The sequence below is a fragment of the Girardinichthys multiradiatus genome, chromosome 11, assembly GCF_021462225.1.
Source record: "Girardinichthys multiradiatus isolate DD_20200921_A chromosome 11, DD_fGirMul_XY1, whole genome shotgun sequence".
Classification (NCBI taxonomy): Eukaryota; Metazoa; Chordata; class Actinopteri; order Cyprinodontiformes; family Goodeidae; genus Girardinichthys; species Girardinichthys multiradiatus.
In genome coordinates this window covers 39,929,975-39,954,578 of record NC_061804.1, presented here as the reverse complement: position 1 = coordinate 39,954,578, position 24,604 = coordinate 39,929,975, and the positions used below count along the sequence as shown (strand labels likewise).

The following is a 24,604-nucleotide window of genomic DNA, read 5'->3' as shown; positions in this document are numbered from 1 at the left end:
AAGATTTCTTAAATTGATCTCCTGTTTTCTTTAAATCTAACTGTCTTTTGAGGGCATCTTTCCTCTGTGCTGACTTATAAGATATAATATAATAGCCCCGTGTATAAGCTTTACCAGCTTCCCACAATACAGAAAAACTTCTGTGATCTGGGATTTTATTTCTAGAGATGAACTGCTGCCACTCAGATGAAACATAATCAATAGTAGACTGATTATTTAGCAGGGTAGAATCAAGCCTCTGCCACCTGTAGGCTGGATCTCTAAAGATGGGGAGATAGTTACACTGATAGAGGAGTGGTCAGAAAGAAACTTGGCATCAATTGTACAGGTCGGTATTCTGCTCAAAACCATTCTTGAGGATACAAGTAGTCTATTATGGAAAGGATCTTATAGAGGTTTGAGAAGAATGTGTAATCTTTACCAAGGGGGTGAAGCACCCTCCAAAAGAAATGCTCCCATTTTTTACACTTTTCTTGGAGAGAGTAGACCGGAGGCAAGATATATCAATATTTTGTAAGTATAAAGATGGAAATGTTGCCAAATCTGAAATAAGCTGTTGAATAAATGTGGCTTCATATATTGTTGGGGCATATATACACCAAAAGACTACATTTTCTCCATAAAGATAACCAGACAGAAGTATGCCCCTCCTTATCTGATATTATTTTGTCAAAAGCAAAAGGCAGGGAGCAGTGTATGGGAATAGCAGCTCCTCTGCTTTTCGAATTGTAAGAAGAGTAGAATACCTGGCCTACCAGCTTCTCCTCAGTTTTCTAGGTTCCAGATGTGAAAGGTGGGTTTCTTGGAGAAAGGCTCTTTGACAACTCTCTTTTTTAGGAAAGGAGAAGATATTTTAGCGTTATATAACATGGTTAATGCCCTTCACCTGAAGTGAAACAAGACAACACTTTTCATATAGTTGGAGGTATTCAAAGCAGCCACTAATGAAGCATAATAAAAGAAGAAAAGCATTATATGATCGGGTAATCAGGACAGGAGATGAATCTACACTGTAAGAATGAAAAAATACCGTAAATGTGGCTGTCTCAGAAAACTCCTGAACTCTTACACCTCCCAAATGGAGGGTCAAAATCCTGAACAAAATGAAGCTTCCCAACACAAGAAGACTGAAACAAAAAAAAAACATCCTTGTAGGAGTTAAGACTCTTAGGGCAGGGGAGGCAGAAAGGCATCCTCTCACCTGTGAGAGAAAAAAAATAGACACCAGCCACAAGAGTGTCAACATGCATCCTGATGCTTGTTACCTGAAAGCCTCCTGCCCCCAAACCAAAAGAGTAAATTAAAACGAGTAATGTGATCGAACCATAGTCTCTAGGTAATTAAGTATCACTGGGAAAAACACCCAAAAGTGTAGAAATATTACCTGAGAGTATGTGTCTATAACAGAAAAAGTAAGTAAGTAAATGCACTGGCAGCAAGTGCCAATCGAAGCCAGAATATGAATACACTGTGCAAATCCAGTTAATGACAGATACCTGTACCAAATCAAGGAAGAAGAACTTACTCAAATAATCGGGGTATCAGTTCAGTTATATTGTGAGAAATGTTGTTAATGATTTATTGCTTATGTCTGTGTAGGGTGTGTAAAAACACTGAACGCAGTCCTCATTCAGCGCTCACAATTGACCATTACATTCAAAATATCCTCTGCTTTGCGTGGGCTTTTGAAGGAACATTCCTGCCTGTTGAAGGAGAACTATAAGTTAGGTAGAGCATCCAGAACTGTAATTCTCTCTGGATAAGGTGTTTCCAAACCACGTTGAACTGGATTCCCCTGAGCACCTTCCTTGAGGTCTATAATTCGTATGTTATTTATGCTGCTCCTGGTTTTGCTGTCCTCGACTCAGTCAGTTAAGATCTTCATTTTTTTTCAAGTTCTGCTAGCTTGTACTCCAAAGTGGTTATGCAGTCCTCACCATCTCGCCATGTGATTCTCAGCCTCAGTTATTTGCTTTCTTTTGTCAGCTGCATGGCTGCTTATTATGTTCAGAAGACAATGTCCAAAAGAGAATGTAGGTCTGTAAAATTCAGCTCCATGAGAGTGCCAATCTTTTTAGTAATGCTTTTGGAAAATGTGTTATCCATGTTTTCCTTTAAGGACATGCTGTCGCCAGCATTGTGCTGCTTCTTTGCTTGTTTGCCTCTCATAGAATAGCATTCCCTTTGGTTCCGGTCATGTTAACCAGCCAATGTAGCCAGAAAGAGCTAAAGGCTTAATCCATTAAAAATGAAATTTATCACCTGATGGAGCGGGAGGTTGGCAGAAGCTCACACTGAATGCATCACACTGCCATTTATGTTTTTCTCTGACCATCTTCTATATTAAAAGCTGTATTGACAGTGCAGATCCTGTTATTAAGTTACATAGATAGAGGTTGTGTGCATTTAGGACAAACTAATGCTAGGCCTAAAAGGTTGAGGTTGTTGAGAATTAATTTCATATGTGTGCAGAATTTATTCCATGTGTGTGCAGAGTTTGCTATTTTAAGAATGACTGTGCTCGAATCAATCTTTCATCTATTATTCTAATATCACTGCCTGTCATGCCACGGTGCGGCCAAAAGACACAGTCCACCACTAATGCAGGGGGGACTGCCAGGCGCTATTCACCACCCTCATAATCCTCATATTAAATGGGCTGAATCCCGAGTCCAGTTCTGGAGCCCATCGTGCCTCTGTTCAGCTATATCCCACAGCAACAAACAGTCTGATGTTTTGGAGCAACCCCCAGATCTCGCTAATGTTCCTCCAGATTATCATGAGCTTCGGAGGGTTTTCAGTAAAGACCTGGCTTTGTTTCTTCCACCTTGTCGGCCGTATGATTGCAGCATTGATCTTCTTCCCAGTGCTCCTTTACCTTCCGGTTGTCACTATCACATTTCCAACTCCGAGCATGAATCCATGAAACAATACATAAACGACTCACTTAAAGCAGGTACAATCCAGCCATTGTACTCTCCAGTCAGGGGCAGATTTGTCTTTGTTGAAAAGAAAGATAAGACACTCAGACCTTTGCATTGACTACAGAGGATTGAACCAAATAACGGTTAAAAATACTTCTGACTCAGAAGCGAAAATTTAAAATTAGATTAACATTACTAGCTGGAGCGTCCTCACCACTGCACCTGATTTAAACGGACCAATCATCTATTTTACTTGACCTGGGCTTCATGTGTCAGGCGCCAAATCATTTATGTTTGGGATGGGGGTTTTCTTTACCACTACTTCAAAGATTATTAGTAAGAACTAAATAAAAAGGTTTTGTAAAACTTAAATATTAGTCCTAAATTTTTAACAAACAGGTCTCTTTTGACAAAAATGCTGTTGTTCATAATTTGATGGTTTGAGGGTTCTCTTGTTGCTTCCACCTCCCACTGGTGTTGTTGTACATATTTCAATTAGAGTGTGGAAGTAAGCTCAGGTGTTAAAGATGTTATACCCCAGATGGAATAACACCAACATCAAAACAACTCTTGTGATCAGGGATGAAGAAGATCACAAGCTTCAAGCAGAAGGAAGATCAGACAGATGGATGTCTGGACAGAACCAATGAACTGAACACATTTTTCAGTAGTTTCAGTTTAGAAACAATCTCAGCATCCTCCTCACCTGCCCACAGCCAAAGACATCCCACCCTCCTTTGACCCACAGCTTTACTATCACACCTCAAATGTTTTATCTTCCACCTCAGCCATGGATCCTTCTGCTTCTACGTGTTTGCCTTCAACTAAAGAAGATACTGATGCTCCATTTGCCTCCCCCTTCCACCTGTGTGTCTCAAGAAGTCAGGTGAAGATGCAACTGGAGAGACTGAACCGGAATAAGGGTCCAGATGGTGTCAGCACTAGAGTCCTGGAGGACTGTGCAGAGCAACTCTGTGGGATTCTGCAGCACCTCTTCAATCTTAGTCTGTTGGTGTAAAAACAGTCATCTCATCTTGAATGTGAATAAAACCAAGGAGATGATTATAGATTTTAAGAGAAACATGAATAGGTCAAAGACAAGTTTATTTATATAGCACATTTCAGTAGCAAGAAAATTTTAAGCGCTGTACTTGAAAAAAAGAGAAAGAGACATAATAGGAAAAGGACACTGCAGTGGCATAAAAGTAATTAAATAATTAACACAAATAATTAAAGAGAATAAAAATGTGTAATTGAAGTGATAAGATGATAATAAAAAATGAAAAATTAATGATAAAATGATTGATAAGAAAATGAAAGGGAAGTTATACTGAAAACTTAACTAATAATGTTAAATGGCACACTCAAAGGCCACTCTAAACAAATAAGTTTTTAATCTTGATTTGAAGCAAGTTAGGATTTCAGCGCTTTTACAGTTTTCTGGGAGTCTATTCCAGATTAGTGGAGATCCTTCCTGCCCACAGCCATCAGCATCTACAATGGCTCTTTGAAGAAACCTGGATAATCTGATCTACAAAATTAATTTCCCTTTGGGATTAATAAAGTATTTTTTGAATTGAGCTGAATTATCCCAGGAGGTATTTGTATTATTACAATAATTATTTCTCAGATATATGGTAAAAAAAATAGCAACAGTGGAGCAAACAAAATGAAGCAAAACGGTTGTTTTGATGTTGGTGTTATTCCATCTGGGGTATAACATCTTTAACACCTGAGCTTGTTTCTACACTCTAATTGAAATATGTACACCACCACCAGTGGGAGGTGGAAGCAATCTGCTCTCTAGAATGATTAGATAATATGCTACAGTGATGTTGAATCATAAAATTGGGAATTTCAGTCCTTTTTGTCTGTTTTTTTGATCTGTCATTTGTCATATATCATTTTAGTATTTTATTTCTCTAAATGAATTGTACTCATAATGTACTGTATAATTAGGTTATTGTAAAGTATGATGTAGTTTTAGGTAAAGTTACTAGTTGATTTGACTATGTAAAAGATCAACTAGGTACAAGAGTTTAATAATAGATATAAACTCTCTATCCACCCCAAACTTTATCATTCCTATAAAAATAACATTCAATTATTATTACTACAAAGGTAATGGTATTTTATTTCCTCTCAAACAGTTACCTGAAACAAACTTTAACGTTGGTGAGCATATCACCAAAAAAAATGCCGGTGTTTCAATTATTTGTCATGAGTCTTTGAGCATCAGATACAGCTTGATACCCACGTCTCATGCTGTTGACAAGTCAGCTTATTGTCTACAATCCATGGCATTCCACTCTTCATGAAGGTCAGCCCTAAGGTCATTGAGGTTCCTAGCCTCATTGGCTGTTCACCAGCGCAAATGCTCCCTGGCACACTCAAGACAATTACACCTGAGCCTGGTGGTGTGGTCAGGTTCCTTTGCAGGTCATCCTGCCTGCAGACCATGCTGATGTAAGATTTTAAATGGTTCATCTCCCCCTTAAAGGTGCCCGGAGCTCAGTGGCACTCTCGTTGTGCAAGTAGTGCAGTTGAATGCAGTTTGAAGCCTCGCTTTGGCCAGGTACTGTTGATCGATTGTCCGGTGAAATGGTATCAAAATGTCAACACCATAAGAAAGAGGACTGTTTAAATAGAAATAGTCACTGAACCAGAACATTTAGTGATTGATTAATGGATCAGACACCTGCTGTCATTTTTGTGATTAATCATCTTGTGAATAAATGCATTCAGTTATTGGCTTTTTTTTTTTTTTAAACAGATCATTAAAAAAGAATAATGATCCGTATTTCTAAGTGATCCACTGGTATTGCTGGATGAATCAGCCAAGTGGGCTGCAAAGATAAAAAGCCATCCCCCTATGGAATTATGTTCAATCCCCTGAAAAATCCAATGTATTGTTTTGTAGGCCTTGGGCTGAATCCATACATGCATGCAAGACCTCATAATGCAACCATAATACTGATCTTGTTTTGGCAATATATAGTGTGTTATATTTTAATCTGTTTGATGATGGATTTTCTACTCTACACTGACTGGTGGTTGCTAGGACTCACAACCTGCAAAGCCCTGCAGAATCCAAGATTATCAAAAGAACAGGTTACAGAAGCAGCAAAGCCTGCTGATGGTTTAGATGGATTACAGCTCAAACCAGCTAAATCTATATTAATCTGTTATAGAATGTTGGGGGTCGCTGTGTATACTTCACATTAAAATGACAGAGAGTTGCACTCTGAGCTATGTCTAGAATTGTATTGCAAAAGTAAAAAATAATCTTTTCGATTAATATTTAAATACACTGATAAATATTTTGTTGATTTTCTCATAAGTTCACATTTTAAACTCTTTAATCAGCTTTCAGTCAGAAAAAGGCAGTTTCAATAAACATAAATTAGTGAACAGTGTTTTCCACTTGCCAACGTTGCAAGCCTTCTCTACGTTAATCAGCATCTTTCAACATTAATCCCATTAATTCAATTAAAAGGAAACTGCTCCTCTTTGGATGATGAAACAAACAGCTTTGCCAAGTAGTCACCATGATCCCCACTCTTAGTGTAATTAAAGTAAGGGCTGTGCTAACACAGCAGAACATCTAAAGAACCATTTGCCTGTAGGACAAGATATTTTCTTTAATAATGCTGATAGGAATCTTTCTTTAATTAAATTTTTAGACAGATTTTAAAGGTAAGACTGAGAATTTCCTATTTGATTGTCCATATGATGTGAAAGCCAAACACTTTCACTAGCAACAGCTTAAAAGAACTTCATTAAGTTCTTCAGCTCCAAAAAAATTACTTAATGATAAGGAATTCAGTCACATGGGTGGGAGCGGAGTCAAATAGCAGGCAGCACTTAACTGCAATTAACCTACAGTGGAATTACTGAGACATCACAAGAAAATTACATTACAGTTTCAAGTTGCAACCTTTTTTTAAATCAGTTCTGTCCACTAAAAGCTCTCATCTGCAGGAATTTGATACCAAATTCTGTCAGTTACACTAATGGAAAAGTAAGGAATACATCCGTTTTATTGAAATTTGAGTGTTAATTTAACATTAACATTGGCAGGCCAAAAACTGAGTTTGAACCCAAATGTTTTTTTTTTTTTTTTTTTTGGTAAAAGAAAAGATAATATTTAAATAATAAAATAATGTATCGATTACTTTAGAAATTAATTGTAAGTAAAACAAAAATTCATGTATAAATGAAACCGTTAAATATTATCGTCCGTGTGCCTGCAACGGTATATAAAACACAGTCCATTTGTATATTTTCTTGAACTCTCAACTCTACTGATCCCGTCCAGCCCCTCCCCTCGCTGAGGTGATGAAACTTAGCTAACCTGACTGCAGTTGTTGGCGAAGCTGTTGGATTGACACACACCTGTAGCACAGAGGAAGATGTCAAGCCAGCCTCCAGTTTAAGACTGCAGATTTGGAGGAGGAGGAGGAGAGGGGAGAAAAACACAATTTTCTTCTCACAAGGTGAAATTTCACAGTTACAGTAGCAAAGGCGAGCTATCTTCGTGCTAAAAGAAGATAGCATGTGTGTCACCATTATGTACCATTTAATTCCAAAGGCAGATGTTTCATCCAGAGGGCTGTTGTAGCTATATGTGTGGGGAGGGAAGTAAGAGAGAGACTTTTACATTTGCTGTGGTTTTCGAATAATACTGAGTAGTCCAACAGTGCCATTTCAGCTTGCCCTAAAATTATTGTTTTTGTCATTATGATGCAGAGGTGGATAGAATACCCAAAATTTGTATTCATGGAAAAGTAGCATCACTTCAAACTAAAAGTATTTGGTAAAGACGCTACTCAATTACCGAGTAACTGTTTTATCATCAAACATCTGATTTAATATTTAAAATTATATAATCAGACAGCCAAAAATATTAAGTTATTTGCAAATTCTGGTATTATAAAGACTGAAATAAAAAATAATACAAATGGATAACAGAATTTCAAAATAAATTCAGGCAATTGGTAATATATACACTCCTGATCAAAACCTTAAGGGTAGTTAAAAATTGCGAGAAATTGCATTTTGCACTATCGTTTTTGCACAGTACCATGCAACCTTTTGTCAGCGTGTAAGTACAAAATAAGCTATTTTCTCTCTGTTCACCTAAAGCTTAGTTAAACTATACTCTTCAAAGTGCTATACATGAATGAATACATGAAACAAAAAGATATGAAAAACAAATACATTGCAGTTGAATATTAAAGGTGGGGGGAAAAAGTTGGACTACAGACTAAAACTGGTGATGTTTTCAGTGAACAGTTTAAATAGAACAGTCAAAGGCAACTTTAAACAAATGGGTTTTTAACCTTGATTTAAAGAACTCACAGTTTCAGCACTTCAGCACTTCTGGGAATTTCAATTCAGTTTATTTATATAGCGCCAAATCACAACATATTGTCTCAAGGCACTTTACAAAGTCAATATATTAGAAAAGAAAACAGACGGATATCAAGTCAAATACATTCAATCCACTTGTACAATCTTCTTCATATTGGTGCTGGTCCTGAGGATGCAGAGAAGACCAGAACCTGAAGACCTGAGTAGTTTGCATGGTTGATACACTGACAGCAAATCTGCCATTCATTATTTATACACTAGCAGGAACATTTTAAAGTCTATTTCCTGACATACAGGGTGCCATTTTCAGGACTGGTGATCTGCTCTTCATTTTTTCTCTCTCACAAATTCTCTTTTTGTTTCTTTCCTACATTAATGTGCCACCATGTTATTCAACATGGATATTTTGCCTCACTGTAGGACATTTTTAACATGGTTACTCTCTTTCATGTAGGCTCCTGTGCTTTAATTTTTAACACAAGACAATGTGTGCACATATCCTCTGGTATGTCATGTGTCTCTACACATCATATTACAAATCATGGTGGGCCGCCCTGACCAAAAATGCCAGGGCCATTTTTTGGTCCCAGTCCTGCCCTGATTATAGTTACATCCTGTTTTGTAAACCAGGGCGGGATCAGAGGCGGTTTTATGCATGCCTGAATTATTTGCACTATGGACATAGAGTGAAGTGGGTTTTGTCTCTGCTCTGACTGCAGGCAGCGTTAGCTGCAAGATGAGTGGAAGGGGCTCATGGCAGCACTCGCTGCTCGCTGAGAATAGGTACTGCAGAACAATTGGTGCTTTCACGTGTAGTCGCGAAAGCCTCCAATAACACAGAAAAATACTGTAGATTTGTCGCTAGTAGCTTCAAAAAAAAAAAGCTAGTAGAGAGGTCTGAGAACTAAATATAGCGACAAACTTGCTAAGTTGGCAACAGTGAAAACAAAATAGAGAGGACTCTCAGCTATTACTAAATTATGCTATTTGGTAACATTAATGTTTCTCATGCAGCTACAGTGGTAGCAAAAGGTGTACCAAACCAGAACTTAATGTTAACAATTTTCAACAGCAATAAGGTACATATCTCACTATGCACTTAACTGAATCACTCACATGAAACAACATCAAGCTAAATGTAAACATGACAGATACTGGCGAACATTCAGTTGATGTCCAAATGGCTACCTGTAGCATCCAATCAGCCCAAACTCTGTACATGGTATAAAATGCAAGTTGGAGGAATGCCCTCAATGACATTTTCCCTACAGCTGCTTGTGCAGCGTTCAGGTACAGCTGGGACTCTAGGCTGTCTAAATATCAAAACAACTCCAATATTATTTAAAAATTTTTTTATTCTCAAATATGAGCACAGTCTCATTCAAAGATTTCTAGACATTAACATTGACCATTTTCAAGTGGCTATATTGTTGTATAATCTATCTATCCAGGCACTGGCATGTTTGATCAATGCCTCCTTAATTACCCAAAACATTACACTAAGTGTATCAATTAAGATAACCCCCCCTAAAAATCGGATCCAGTCAATGTAACCCCCCTCATCCTCCCAAAAACGTGGTATCCCCTAACCCGCTTTCTCCACCAAGCATTCACAGCTTGCTGTACTTTTGATTCAGTTGCTGATGAGTGGTTGCACTCTCAAAAAAGTGGACAGACAGGGCATTTGGGGTGTCCCTGGGCTAGGGTTGCTGGGGGGTCTGGTGCTGGGGGCTGTAGCCCCAACCAGGATGGGGCTTTGGTGGCTCTCAGGGGCAGCATCTGGTGGCTGCATGCGATGCTTTTGGGGAGCCTGTGCTGGCAGACATAGCTTACTGGCCTGGTGCTGGGCTGCTCCTTGTCGGATCTGGGATGGGCTTAGGGGCTTTGGTTTGTGGGTCTTCTTCTCACGGGGGTGCACTTTTGCAGGGGGCATTGTTTTTGGAGTGCTGGTGGGGGTGCATTTGCATGGTGTTGGCTTTGTGCACAGCTTCTGCGTTGGGTGCTCATTGCTCCGTTCTGTCCTCCGCTGTTTGGCGTGCTGTGGTGTTGGGGTGGTGGTCCTGTGCATGGCGGCTCTGGCCTCCGTGTGTGGGTACAACAGGGCAGGCGTCGCTGGGCTCGGCAGTTGCATCGGGCTTCCCGGCCTCATGCTGAGGTGGGGTCTGCTAGTCTGCTGGGTGGTTCTTGGTAGGTGGTGTGTGCTTGGGGTTGGTGGTCTTCATCGTGCCCTTACCGATGTATGGAAGGATGTGTGGTGTTGCTGCTGTGGCATTAGCTCAGGGGGAACCACAGCTTGGCTCTGTCGTTTCTGCTTGGCTGGCATGGATGTTGGTGGTTCTACATCACGGGGGGAGTGGGGCCTCTTTGCTGTGCAGTCTGTGGCCTTTCTGTGCTGTCGTTCTGCTTGCTGGGCTGGTTTCTTTCCCTTGGGCACGGTGGTGGGCGGGGTGGTGCATCGCGGGGTCTGCTTGACTGTCCCGGGTGAGTCGTGGTTCGTTTGTCTGTGGGGCGTGCATGTGCCTTTGCTGGCCCGGAGCTCGCATATGGGTGGACCTACTATTTTGGGTTGGGTGTTTCTTGTTGGCGCCCTCAGTGTTGGTGTGGGACATGTTTTGTTGCCCCGCTTGCGGGCTTTTGGATGTGGTCTGGTGCCAGGCATCGGGGACTGGGCGCTCTGTTGGCTCTGCCCCATGGTTCGGGGGTGGTTGGGCATGTTGGTCATGTGCCCTCCTTTGTGTGGCATATTGTGGTTACGATCACCTCCAAGGGTTAAGTTGCATGTAGACATTTAGGGCTCTGGGGGGGGGGCATGGCAGATCCCCTTCCCCACCCTTTTTTCTTTTTAAATGCACACCACAACAACTTGCATCCACACTACATTTGAGCGGGCAGAGGTAGGCTTGGGGTCTTTTCACAACCCCGTTTGCTGTGTGCCATCTGGGGTTGGAGGCCAGGAGAGGGAGCGGGCCTTCTGGTCGGGATCTGGGCTGTGTTCATGACATTTGGGTTCAGGGGCATGTGTTCGATATCTGTGTCCTGGTTCGGGGTGGCCCATTGGGGAGATTCTTGTCGGTGTTCATTGGTGGTGGGGGGCTCATGGGGTTGGGATAAGAATTCATTGGGGCTTGGGACTATTTTATTCTATGGCGGCTCTGGTTGGCGGGCTGGTATGGACCATGTAGACCCCTCTTTTGCACATGGCCCCCTCTCCGGATGAAGATGGAGGTGGTTGGGGACTAGTGTCAGGGCGGGGGGTCAGGGTCCAGGCCGGGATCGTTCAGGTTCAGGCACGAGCCAGGGCTAACCCGGACCAGGTTCCGGTGCTGGGGCGGTCTGCCTGTCTCCACCCCCGGAGGCAAGGGGACCACCTCTTGGGTCCTGGGAGTATAGAGTATGTATGGGGAGTGTGAGTGAGTGCACAATGTCCCTTGTTGTTTGTCTTTACGTTGGGTGCGTGGGTGTGAGTGTTTTATGTGCATGCATGAGGGTCGGAATGTGTGATTGTGACTGTGTGTGCCTGTTTTTTGTGTCAGGTTTGGTCTTGGGCTGCTCCCTTTCCTGAATCAGTTTAGGCCCCCCATCAAATGTGGGGTCTGTTCCCTTCCCACCACAATACCTGCCGGTGGTTGGTGTCTCTGCCTTGTGGTTCTCGGTATCCGGTGCTGGAGGCTTTGGTGTGTGGTGGCTCACTCCCGGTGGCTGCTTGCCAGGGTCTGGACCCCTGGGCTCGGTCGGACTTCTGCTTGGGCAGTAATATGTCCCGGGGTCTCGGGTCTCTGGGTCCATGGCTGGATCTGCTCGGAAGTAGACGGCTGCGGGCGGGGCCTGTGGGCTCGTCGCTGCAGCTCCCTGGGGCTTCTGCACTGTGGGTGCTGGGTGATTCCCCTGGGATTCTCCCCTGCTCCTCTCTGGGGGAGTTACGGTAGTCCCGGCGGTGGTTCTTCTGGGGTTCCTGTGCTCTGGGGGGCCTTTGGATGTGTGTGGCTCGGATCCCCTCCGAATCTGTCGAGGGTCCAGGGGGGCAGGTCTGTGGCTCCTCACACTCACTATTGCATATTTTTAATGGAGAAACCTTGTATACACAAGCATGCTCACACTCAGACCCACAGGTGTTCAGGTTCAGGTGTTAACAGATACACAAATGTTTTATATTGAGCCACATTTACCACTAAATACTAAATTCAAGACAAGATGGCGCCGCAGATGGTCGCCTTGGCGTGTTGGTGCGCTTTGTTTTGTTTTTTGCTTTAGAACGGTCTTCTGTGATGGTACCCAGAGCTCTCTCACCAGAGAAGAACTCATGAACATCATGGCTACTACACCAGAGGAGTTATTTCCCACTTTACTGCCTACTGCTCTGGAATCTTTGGACATTCTGGTCAAAGGTGCGCTCACCTTTGCTCACGCGGTGAAACGCCGGAAGAGAGGGAAACGGGCTGGGGTGTTGGTACTTCTTCGCCAGCGTGGACTACGAACACTGGTACCTGGAATATTTCTCTCTAACGTGCGCTCACTTCCCAACAAAATTGAGGAACTACAACTGCTGTTGGGGAAAAACAGGGACTTTTATTCATCAGCAGTTTTGTGCTTCACGGAGACGTGGCTGTGTGGATTAATACCGGACTCTGCGCTGCAGCTGGCAGGATTCCAGCTCTACAGAGCGGACAGAGACACGGAACTCTCCGGCAAAGTGAAAGGTGGAGGAATCTGTTTCTACCTCAACAGTGGTTGGTGCAACGACGTGACAGTGATTCAGCAGCACTGTTCTCCAGACCTGGAATCCTTCTTCATAAACAATAAGCCTTTCTATTCCCCCCGTGAGTTCGCTTCATTCATCCTGGTTGGTGTTTACATCCCGCCGCAAGCTAATGTGCAGGTCGCACAGCGCATGCTCGCCGACCAGATACTGAGTGTGGAGCGGACCAACCCGGACTCCTTAGTTATTGTCGTTGGCAACTTTAACAAAGGTAATCTCACCCACGAACTCCCCAAATATAGACAGTTTATAAAATGTCCGACCAGAGAGGACAACATTCTGGATCACTGTTACACCACCAGCAGAGACGCTTATCATGCCGTCCCACGTGCTGCACTAGGCCAATCCGACCACATCATGGTCCACCTGATTCCTGCATACAGGCAGAAACTAAAGCTCTGCAAACCTGTTGTGAGGACGACAAGGAAGTGGAGCAGTGAGGCTGTGGAGAATCTCCAGGCGTGTTTAGGCTGTACAGACTGGGATGTGTTCAGGACTACTACCAACAGTCTGGACGAGTACACAGAGGCTGTGACTTCCTACATCAGCTTCTGTGAGGACAGCTGTGTACCATCATGCACCAGGGTGAGTTACAACAACGACAAACCCTGGTTCACTGCCAAACTCAGAAGGTTAAGACTGGATAAGGAAGAGGCCTTCAGGAGTGGGGACAGAGACATATAGGTGAAGTACAAGTTTGGCAAGGCAGTGAAAGAGGCCAAACGACTGTACTCTGAGAAGCTCCAAAACCAGTTCTCAGTCAACGACTCTGCAACTGTGTGGAAAGGGCTCAGGCAGATCACCAACAACAAGCCGAAAGCCCCCCACTCCATCAACGACCGACGCCTCACCAACGACCTGAACGAGTTCCACTGCCGCATGGAAAGACAAAGGGACAGTCCTGCAACCACCCCCCACGACACCCCCCAACAGCTGCAGCCACAATCCACCTCCCCAACCTCAAGAGGGGCCTTGGCACCTCCAACCCCCACCCTGAAGTTCCCCCCCACCAGCCCCCTACCCATGCCGTGGACGGCTCTTTCCATCCAGGAGAGGGACGTCAACAAACTCTTCAGGAGACAGAACCCCCGGAAAGCTGCTGGACCTGATTCTGTCTCACCAGCCAGCCTGAAGCACTGCGCTGATCAGCTGTCTCGAGTCTTCACAGACGTTTTTAACACCTCACTGGAGACATGTCATGTGCCAGCCTGCTTCAAGTCCTCCACCATCATCCCTGTTCCCAAGACACCAAGGACCACAGGGCTTAATGACTTCAAATCCGTCGCCCTGACCTCTGTGGTGATTAAGTCCTTTGAGCGCCTTGTGCTCTCACACCTAAAAGACATCACCGACCCCCTCCTGGACCCCCTGCAATTTGCCTACAGAGCCAACAGGTCTGTAGATGATGCAGTCAACTTAGCCCTTCACTTCATCCTCCGGCACCTGGACTCCACAGGAACCTACGCCAGGATCCTGTTTGTGGATTTCAGCTCTGCCTTCAACACCATCGTTCCAGCTCTGCTCCAGGAGAAGCTTTCCCAGCTGAGTGTGCCCGACTCCACCTGCAGGTGGATCACTGACTTCCTGTCTGACAGGAAGCAGCGCGTGAGGCTGGGGAAGCACGTCTCTGACTCCGTGACCATCAGCACTGGTTCCCCCCAAGGCTGTGTTCTCTCTCCTGTGCTCTTCTCCCTGTACACCAGCAGCTGCACCTCCAGTCACCAGTCTGTCAAGCTTCTGAAGTTTGCGGACGACACCACCCTGATCGGACTCATCTCTGATGGTGACGAGTCCGCGTACAGATGGGAGGTGGACCATCTGTTGGACTGGTGCAGCCAGAACAACCTTGAGCTCAACGCTCTAAAGACAGTGGAGATGGTTATGGACTTCAGGCAGAACCCAGCCCCACCTGCCCCCATCACCCTCTGTGACTCCACAATTGACACTGTGGAATCTTTCTGCTTCCTGGGAACCATCATCTCCCAGGATCTCAAGTGGGAGCCAAACATCAGCTCCCTCATCAAGAAAGCCCAGCAGAAGATGTTCTTCCTGCAGCAGCTGAAGAAATTCAACCTGCCAAAGACTATGATGGTGCACTTCTACACAGCCATCATTGAGTCCATCCTCACCTCCTCCATCACCATCTGGTACGCCGCTGCTACAGCCAAGGATAAGGGCAGGCTGCAGCGTGTCATTCGGTGTGCTGAGAAGGTGATTGGCTGCAGTCTACTGTCACTCCAGGAACTGTACACCTCCAGGACCCTGAAGCGGGCAGGGAAGATTCTGGCTGATCCCTCCCACCCCGGTCACAGACTCTTTGAGACTCTCCCCTCTGGCAGGAGGCTGCGGTCCACCCGGACCAAAACCTCACGCCACAAGAACAGTTTTTTCCCATCTGCCACCAGCCTGGTTAACAAAGCCCGGAAACCACCCTGACACTCTCCCTTTCCCCCACATCCCCCTTTTTTGCTGACAGGACACTTGTAACTCGCAACTCTATGCGTTACATTAACGCTCAGCTTGGACTCCTGCTTTACTTGCACTGCCATACTTGCACACTGATCACACTGATCATCTGCACTGTTGTACTGCTCTCGCACCCAGTACTGCTCTATATTTACTCTCACTCACTTAAAACTGTGCACATATATTTATATTATATTGTAGATATGTTTATACTGTTTAATTTGTATTGTATTGCACTGACTACGCCAAAACAAATTCCTTGTATGTCCAAAAACGTACTTGGCAATAAAGCTTTTCTGATTCTGATTCTGATAGCATTCATAAGTATTGTGCAATTTTCGGTAAAAAAGCTGGTAATATGAACGTTTCTGCAGGTGTAGAAGCAAGCAGGGTGTTATCTTGTGTTCTCTCCATCCTTCTTTCTTTCCTCCATTCTATTCTCCTTCTCTCCCCTTTTCCTTTTTGCCCCCCTTTCTCTCTTTCATGCTTCTTTTTTTTCCTTTTCCTTTCTGCCTCCGTGTCCGTAACAATTGAAATAATCCCAAAGCAGTTTCTAATAAAGTTTATTTTTATGAGTATCAAGCAGAGCTTTGAAGCGTTAGCTGTGATGCTCCACTTGTGAAAGTAAATCTGTTGGGCTTTTTCTTGGCGCTCAGACAACAATTCTGAGTGCTACTGTGCCAGACAGAACACGGTTTAAAAAAAAAAAAAGCGGACAGACAACTATTTTTCACTGTTGGTCGACAACAACTCCCTGTAAAAAGAGTAAAAATCAGCTGATGATTTGCTTTCTATGCCGCATGCAAACACCTGTACACGCAGACACACTGAATGGTGGTGCATGTGGACTAGCTCCTGAATACAGTGGTACCCAGGTGCTTTGTTAGACATGTCTCCTGGTCCTCTGGGGCTGAAGCTCTAGATGTTTTCAGAACAGCCCGGAATCTCACGAAAGAAAACATTTAGGAGTTCATGTCTGTTCAAAATCCCCAAAATGACTGACTTCACATTTTTATTTAAAAATACTTAGATTTGTTTCTATTGTGTTCCATATAATCACTGACCACTCTAACCTGACAGCGAGTCTAAAGAAAAAGAGAACAAAAAGTGGTTATTTGTGCACACCGTGACTGCGCAACTATGTGCACAGGCTCAGGTGGACTGGCAATTTGAGGTCCAGAATGGCTGTTCAGTCCAGGAGCGTTGGACTGCCTCATTAACTACCCAAAAAGTTACACTAAGCACATCAAACAGGGCTACAATAGGGGAGATAGCTCATTTTAGAGCAGCTGTGGAGCCAACCAGAGAGTGGGAGCCTGGTAGGTGTGTGCGCCCAGGAACAGGTGGAAGCAGGGCGTCTTAACCCAGACTGGAGTTAGCCTTAAACCTGAGAGCTGGCTCAGAATGAGCTAATTGTAAGCTAGCGCTAATCACTTATTCACCCAGCAAATAATGAGGTGGAGGCTTACTAATGAGCATCATCGGGGTCATGATGAGAGACTTTCACCTGACCTGGCCATAATAGGAAACAGTAGAACCCTCTCTGTAAGCTTCTAGCTGGATCTGCATCATGATGTGAAAAATATCTGATACTTTATCTTAATCAAAATCAAAGCATATAATCTTAATGTTACTAAACAAATTAAAAGATCCTTCAGATCACCACATTGCATCTCATTGCTGCCGCCGGTCCTGTAGTCTAGTTCTACATGTAGACAGAAACAGGTGTTGCTCAATAAACCTGAAAAACATCTCCTGGTGCCAGTAAGACACAGTAGAAAGAGCAAAAGTAAGCCTCCTTCTTCTCTTTCATTTCTTCTGATCCTAAACATCCAGCTCTGGGTTGTTTAAAGATGCAGTATTAATAAATCATAGTTAATCACAGGTGGACCATTAATTAGTTAACGGTTTTATTTGTCTGAATAATACATGTAATATGTAATATATAAACTAAACTCATTCAACAAGGATACAGTTTTACTCAATGTACTACATACATACCACTTTATGTATACATTTATTATTAACTGTAATATTAGTACTGATAACAGGACAAAAGGTGAGAGTCCAAGAAAGGTCCAGGATGAGGCTACATGTTGTATTTTAAACATATTTTTCTCTACAGAAACTACAGAAACCCAGCCAAGGCTGAGAGCTGCTACAACATGTCTTGTGTTACTTTAACTTTAAGTGACTTGTAAACTGGGCCGCTGTCTGATGAAAATTAAACAGTTTAGTGTCTGGGCTAAAGACCATAATCGTTCAGACCCTTAAAATGCCCCTGGTGGTGCCTCTACTTTATAAGTTAATTTGTTCCACGATGGAGCTCTTAACTGGAATTATTCATATGTGGAATCTATTTTCCTCATTGAAATGAATTGAAATACAATTAATTCATTCCAGACCCCTGAAACACCACAATGCAGCATTCATGAATATGAAGGGGCTCTAAAAATGTTAAATATTTGGTTCTGTGTTAGAAAAAAGTAAATTACAGTAAAAGCATTAGAATTAAATCAAAATTAGCCTGATTCTTTTTACAAAATTAAATGATTTAATTAATAAATAACTAGGCAGAGAACTTAACCCCCCAATGAAATACCCAAAGTTACACCCTTGACTTAATTCATTGTAAAAACCCAATCCAAAGTTTAAAACACTATAAACGAAAATTAATTTCAGAAATTGAAAAAGATTATTTGTTTATTGACGACCAAAACAAAAACCGAACCATGACTTTAAAACTAAAATTAGATTTTTGTGTACTGTTACACCCCTAGCAATTAGTGTGACCAGCATTAACAAAACATCAGTATTTGTGTATTTTCTAGAGAATAGGCTGCCAACATTTGTAAATCCAGCAAACTCTATGACAGTTAGAAAAAAGCAATAAAACAGCAGCTTCGATGTACTGTGTTCAGCCATCCTGTTACCTGCTTAACATCTCGCTCTCTCTCACAGCCTGAATAAACTGCACAAGTCTGGACATGGTGTTTTATTTTACATTTGTGCTTCCTTTATGTTTCAACACCTCATTAAGAGTGAAATAGCTGACTTCGAGTCTTCTTCGTTCAGTAACAGCATCTTCACTGAAGTGAGTTGTTGTCAGCAACTTGGTATCACTTCGGTATTGTGAGTTAACTAATACAAATAAAGATTTCTCATCATTCAGGGGTGATCAGTCAGAAAATTGTTCGATTCTGGTCATCAGTGGATTTTTTTTGTGTATCTCTATTTTTGAGTAAACTAACCTTGGCTGATCATGTTTCCACCATTTGTGAAAGTCCCAATTATCATGGTGATCTTTAAACCCAGTTGTATTCTTAGCTAAGGACACGTTACAGCAGCTTGATTTTCCCTTGATATATATCGGTTCTGAGCAGGATACTGCATTTTAAGATTTGGCCTTAAGAGGCATTGAACCATTCAAAACTTCCTGACTCTCTTTTAGTGTCACTATGTAAGAATTACAGGAAAAGGAGGAGAAGTAGAAACTAGTATTGGATGTCGTGTCACATTGTATGAAAGCTTCGCACTGGACTACAATCTGTTGCAAAGAGGAGCTGGTATGTTGGAGGAGGAAGATAAAATATGTATCTTCATGCTTTCAGTCAGTGCTGATCCTGAGGGTTAGGGATTCGTGATAAAGTCATGTGCTCACAAATGCACACTGACAGAATGTTTTTTTGTTTGTTTTTTCCTGGCATTGCAGTTACTCTGAATAATTCAGTAACTGAAATATATGTGTATGGAGTCTCCTCTTGTTTATCACAGAGCAGCCCCCCCTCTTCCTCCTGAATTCCATGAGCAAAGCTTGATTTTTGGATCCCATTAAATGATGCATAAGTGCAGAGGTTAGAGTTGCCTCCGCTTCATCAGATTTTAAAATGTCAGTTAGCTGTGCTGAAACATGTTCATTACTAAAGGCATACATCCTACTCGGTATTACAGTCACAGTGTTCTAATAAAGAGCTCTTTGACATTAGATTTGATACTTATCCTCAAGCCATTTACAATCTTTAGTCTGTGAAACAACCACAGTGTTATAATGTGAACAAGTTTAATTTTGACCATTAATCCAGAAGTACTCTAAGTATGCAGTGTGGTAATCTAACTGGATTTTCAATTCCATTTTATATCAGCATCAATTTTATTATAATGTCAAAGGAAAAGCTGCTTAGGAATACATTTTGAACAACAAAATGAAAAAACCTAAAATCTGTCAGCTCAATATGTCTGTTTTTCAACTAATCTAACAGCCTTGCCAACCTCTGAAATGCCTTAGCTGGCTACACAAAAGTCAAACCAAACGCTCATAGTTATAACTCAGAAAAGATTTTCAAAGTCTGTATGAAGACAAGCAGAAACTTTGCAGCTCAATGAAAGGCTCTTACCTCGCTCATGGCTGTGCAGATTCCAGCTGTGTTTGATGCTCACTGGCCAACAGACTGTACAGCTGCTATAACTTCTGTGCTTCCATCTGTGAGTACTGGATGCTTTTATAGTCTGTAGAGCCCCCTGCAGCCCTCAGCACATTTGCTGCAATCCAATGAGCGTCTGTGTGAGGGCCAGCCTTCTGTCCAATCATCTGCTGCATCTTGTTTTACTATTCTGAGGTGGTGAAAGTGGAAGTTGAGAGATAAGCAAAGACTTCCTCCCTGTCATAATTTGGACCCGGCATCATCAAAATACCAAGGCTGGAAACGGGAAACACTGACAGCAAATACAACAATTTAAAAATGTTTCCTCATTAGATGTTTCTAATGACCGGTTCTGTCCTGCTCTTCTTCTTCCACCATTGTAAATGAGCCATCTTAATATTTTAGACCTCAGATCAGTTTTTAAAAAGGTTGATTGTGAAATTCGTTTCAAGTGGCTTCAGGATTAGGTTAGGATTCAGTATCTCGGACTCAGTTGCCCCATTCAGGACTGTGTGCTCTAAGCCGTTTTCAGAGCCATGGTTGAATGAACATACGCACACCATCAGACGTGAACGCAGACGTGCTGAGAGGAGATGGAATAAAGATAGGCTGTATATTTCTTTACAGATACTAAAGGAGTGTCTTTTTACTAAGTTGTTGTAAAGACTGCAAAGACTGAGCTTATGTCAAACCTAGTGTCCACAAATAGCCACAGGCCACAGGTACTTTTAATGTTTTTAATATTATTAATCCATGTGAAACTGTCGGTCCTGTACTTTTATCAAGTATGTCTGATGAAATTTCGGCATTCGACAAGTTTCAGCCATTAAGCTCTATGTCTTGTTGGCTACTACTTCTGTTTCTCTGTTGTGCTCAGCTGATTTGGAACAGTTTGAGTCTGTTTTCATGTGTGAATCTGATGCCCTATTTACGTAACAATTTTTCCTGGTGAAAACAGAAAAGTTATGTTCATTTATATGACAAAGGAGCACATTTTCTCTGAAAATGGCACAATTTCAGAAAGTGCTTCCAGAGGGCGATGGTTTGAAAAATTGACTTATTGTGCTGTTTTCTGTTTTTCATTGTATTTTAAAGCAGTCCAGAACCTCAGAAACTGCTGAGTCATTAAAGTTTATATATATATATATCACACACACACACATATATATATATATATATATATATCATATATATACAGGGGTTGGACAATGAAACTGAAACACCTGGTTTTAGACCACAATAATTTATTAGTATGGTGTAGGACCTCCTTTTGTGGCCAATACAGCGTCAATTCGTCTTGGGAATGACATATACAGGTCCTTCTCAAAATATTAGCATATTGTGATAAAGTTCATTATTTTCCATAATGTCATGATGAAAATTTAACATTCATATATTTTAGATTCATTGCACACTAACTGAAATATTTCAGGTCTTTTATTGTCTTAATACGGATGATTTTGGCATACAGCTCATGAAAACCCGAAATTCCTATCTCACAAAATTAGCATATCATTAAAAGGGTCTCTAAACGAGCTATGAACCTAATCATCTGAATCAACGAGTTAACTCTAAACACCTGCAAAAGATTCCTGAGGCCTTTAAAACTCCCATCCTGGTTCATCACTCAAAACCCCAATCATGGGTAAGACTGCCAACCTGACTGGTGTCCAGAAGGCCACTATTGACACCCTCAAGCAAGAGGGTAACACACAGAAAGAAATTTCTGAACGAATAGGCTGTTCCCAGAGTGCTGTATCAAGGCACCTCAGTGGGAAGTCTGTGGAAAGGAAAAAGTGTGGCAGAAAACGCTGCACAACGAGAAGAGGTGACCGGACCCTGAGGAAGATTGTGGAGAAGGGCCGATTCCAGACCTTGGGGGACCTGCGGAAGCAGTGGACTGAGTCTGGAGTAGAAACATCCAGAGCCACCGTGCACCGGCGTGTACAGGAAATGGGCTACAGGTGCCGCATTCCCCAGGTCAAGCCACTTTTGAACCAGAAACAGCGGCAGAAGCGCCTGACCTGGGCTACAGAGAAGCAGCACTGGACTGTTGCTCAGTGGTCCAAAGTACTTTTTTCGGATGCAAGCAAATTCTGCATGTCATTCGGAAATCAAGGTGCCAGAGTCTGGAGGAAGACTGGGGAGAAGGAAATGCCAAAATGCCAGAAGTCCAGTGTCAAGTACCCACAGTCAGTGATGGTCTGGGGTGCCGTGTCAGCTGCTGGTGTTGGTCCACTGTGTTTTATCAAGGGCAGGGTCAGTGCAGCTAGCTATCAGGAGATTTTGGAGCACTTCATGCTTCCATCTGCTGAAAAGCTTTATGGAGATGAAGATTTCATTTTTCAGCACGACCTGGCACCTGCTCACAGTGCCAAAACCACTGGTAAATGGTTTACTGACCATGGTATCACTGTGCTCAATTGGCCTGCCAACTCTCCTGACCTGAACCCCATAGAGAATCTGTGGGATATTGTGAAGAGAACGTTGAGAGACTCAAGACCCAACACTCTGAATGAGCTAAAGGCCGCTATCGAAGCATCCTGGGCCTCCATAAGAACTCAGCAGTGCCACAGGCTGATTGCCTCCATGCCACGCCGCATTGAAGCAGTCATTTCTGCAAAAGGATTCCCGACCAAGTATTGAGTGCATAACTGTACATAATTATTTGAAGGTTGACGTTTTTTGTATTAAAAACACTTTTCTTTTATTGGTCGGATGAAATATGCTAATTTTGTGAGATAGGAATTTTGGGTTTTCATGAGCTGTATGCCAAAATCATCCGTATTAAGACAATAAAAGACCTGAAATATTTCAGTTAGTGTGAAATGAATCTAAAATATATGAATGTTAAATTTTCATCATGACATTATGGAAAATAATGAACTTTATCACAATATGCTAATATTTTGAGAAGGACCTGTACAAGTCCTGCACAGTGGTCAGAGGGATTTTAAGCTATTCTTCTTGCAGGAAAGTGACCAAGTCACTACATGATACTGGTGGAGGAAAACGTTTCCTGACTCGCTCCTCCAAAACACCCCAAAGTGGCTCAATGATATTTAGATCTGGTGATTGTGCAGGCCATGGGAGATGTTCAACTTCACTTTCATGTTCATCAAACCAATCTTTCACCAGTCTTGCTGTGTGTATTGGTGCACTGTTATCCTGATACACGGCACCACCTTCAGGATACAATGTTTGAACCATTGGATGCACATGGTCCTCAAGAATAGTTCGGTAGTCCTTGGCAGTGACGTGCCCATCTAGCACAAGTATTGGGCCAAGGGAATGCCATGATATGGCAGCCCAAACCATCACTGATCCACCCCCATGCTTCACTCTGGACATGCAACAGTCTGGGTGGTACGCTTCTTTGGGGCTTCTCCACACCGTAACTCTCCCGGATGTGGGGAAAACAGTAAAGGTGGACTCATCAGAGAACAATACATGTTTCACATTGTCCACAGCCCAAGATTTGCGCTCCTTGCACCATTGAAACCAACGTTTGGCATTGGTATGAGTGACCAAAGGTTTGGCCATAGCAGCCCGGCTGTGTTTATTGACCCTGTGGAGCTCCTGACGGACAGTTCTGGTGGAAACAGGAGAGTTGAGGTGCACATTTAATTATGCCATGATTTGGGCAGCCATGGTTTTATGTTTTTTGGATACAATCCGGGTTAGCACCCAAACATCCCTTTCAAACAGCTTCCTCTTGCGTCCACAGTTAATCCTGTTGGATGTGGTTCGTCCTTCTTGGTGGTATGCTGACATTACCCTGGATACCGTGGCTCTTGATACATCACAAAGACTTGCTGTCTTGGTCACAGATGCGCCAGCAAGACATGCACCAACAATTTGTCCTCTTTTGAACTCTGGTATGTCACCCATAATGTTGTGTGCATTTCAATATTTTGAGCAAAACTGTGCTCTTACCCTGCTAATTGAACCTTCACACTCTGCTCTTACTGGTGCAATGTGCAATCAATGAAGACTGGCTACCAAGCTGGTCCAATTTAGCCATGAAACCTCCCACACTAAAATGACAGGTGTTTCAGTTTTATCGTCCATATATATATATATATCACATATACAGGTCCTTCTCAAAATATTAGCATATTGTGATAAAGTTCATTATTTTCCATAATGTAATGATGAAAATTTAACATTCATATATTTTAGATTCATTGCACAATAACTGAAATATTTCAGGTCTTTTATTGTCTTAATACGGATGATTTTGGAATACAGCTTATGAAAACCCAAAATTCCTATCTCACAAAATTAGCATATCATTAAAAGGGTCTCTAAACGAGCTATGAACCTAATCATCTGAATCAACGAGTTAACTCTAAACACCTGCAAAAGATTCCTGAGGCCTTTAAAACGCCCAGCCTGGTTCATCACTCAAAACCCCAATCATGGGTAAGACTGCTGACCTGACTGCTGTCCAGAAGGCCACTATTGACACCCTCAAGCAAGAGGGTAAGACACAGAAAGACATTTCTGAACGAATAGGCTGTTCCCAGAGTGCTGTATCAAGGCACCTCAGTGGGAAGTCTGTGGGAAGGAAAAAGTGTGGCAGAAAACACTGCACAACGAGAAGAGGTGACCGGACCGGACCCTGAGGAAGATTGTGGAGAAGGGCCGATTCCAGACCTTGG

At 42.7% G+C, this 24,604-nt stretch overlaps 1 long non-coding RNA gene across 1 annotated transcript in view; it reads right to left on the bottom strand.

Moving 5' to 3' along the window:
• Positions 1 to 20,022, bottom strand: part of LOC124876603 — a 44,807-nt gene extending 24,785 nt beyond the window's left edge. The window contains exon 1 of the long non-coding RNA XR_007040328.1: positions 19,914 to 20,022. This is a non-coding gene — a long non-coding RNA (uncharacterized LOC124876603). The remainder of the gene's footprint in view (positions 1 to 19,913) is intronic.
• Positions 20,023 to 24,604: the final 4,582 nt, after the last annotated feature.